A 1,376-nucleotide genomic window follows, 5' to 3' on the forward strand; every position below is an offset into this window, starting at 1 on the left:
AGTATGATCTTACAACCAAGAGAAGGAAAAACAACTTTATATAAATATAAAACTTAGGTTAATCGACACTAATGTCATTATACCTTGTTTTAAAACTAGCATTACAAGCAATGTGTGCTTGACAAAAAACTTGTTTTTTTCCTTGAGGCTTTTTTTTGTAATGTTACCCCCAAGGGTTTCCACATTTTTAAATGCATTGCTTCACATAAAGAATTAAATGAACTGAGACCTACTCTGAGACCACAGCAAGAAAAAACCCAAAAACCCCTCATCTCGTCACATTAGTGGACCCCTTGCTTACTCATTGCACAATCCTTTTAAAAAGGTTGTGGTTTGCCACAAACTGGCAGAGACCACACAGATTTTTCCGACAAGCCTTTAGGGGAGATTGTTGTGTGTGGACACATGCAGTTTGTACAAATTTCACAATACACCATCACTTATTTCAACTTAGTTTTACAGTGAAAGCTTCCACTTAGATGTATTTATATCAGATATGCATGGTGAGCAGCTGAAACTAGAGCTAAACAAGAAACATGTTGCTTATAGGCTTAGAGTGCTTATTTATTAATTAATGTTCTAGTACATGTTCACTGATCTCTTGATCACTAATAATTGGACAAAGTATTTGTGTAAGGAGATGGTCTGGTGATCTGGATGACTGATCAACTTCTTCCCACAGGACAATATATGCTTTATAAATTATGATCTAATTGCTATACAAATTTCCTCCTGGAAATAATTTCTTCCAGTTATAATGTATTCATCTATATGAAAAAGATTAATTACTTTAATCTCAGAATTCTGTTTCTTTTTTTTCCTCAGTTGTGACTTTTAAGCAGATGGGCACCTCGGAGGAAACAATTTCACTCACCAAGATGCAAGTTGTGGATGAGGAAAACAAACTTTCTGGAGGAACATGTTGGATTTAAGCCAGCTTTATAATGGCTGAGGAATTTCCAAAGACACCCATTCATTAATAGGAGAGCAAAAGAGTTTCCTGGTGCCCATCTGCTTTAAAGACTTTTTTTGAGACAAGAAAAGTCAGAATTTTGAGATTAAAGTCAGAGGAGGCCCTAAATCCTCCTCTGTACAGATACTGTTTAAACGAAGAGTTAAAACAGGGTTGCATCAAAAATCAAATAAGTTCATTATGGTTGCATATTAATGTAACAGCACTCCCTGCTGAGAGATTTTTGTCATGAAGTATACATGTTTGTACTAAAATATGTGGCAGCTGTTTTTCAACTCACACTTTATGCTGGGTCATGAATTTGAGGAATGGGGGAAGCAGATACGTAGCTGGATGTTCAGAGCAGCCATGTGTCACTTCTCACTTAACCAAATACACACACAAATGCAAACATGCATGTTTG

The 1,376-nt window shown here is 36.0% G+C and overlaps 1 pseudogene; it reads right to left on the bottom strand.

Annotated features, from left to right (window-relative positions):
• The window catches only part of LOC103148106 (neprilysin-like), a 73,736-nt pseudogene that overhangs the window by 12,238 nt on the left and 60,122 nt on the right, over positions 1–1,376 (bottom strand).

The sequence above is a fragment of the Poecilia formosa genome, unplaced genomic scaffold (genome assembly GCF_000485575.1).
Source record: "Poecilia formosa unplaced genomic scaffold, Poecilia_formosa-5.1.2 Scaffold197, whole genome shotgun sequence".
NCBI lineage: Eukaryota > Metazoa > Chordata > Actinopteri > Cyprinodontiformes > Poeciliidae > Poecilia > Poecilia formosa.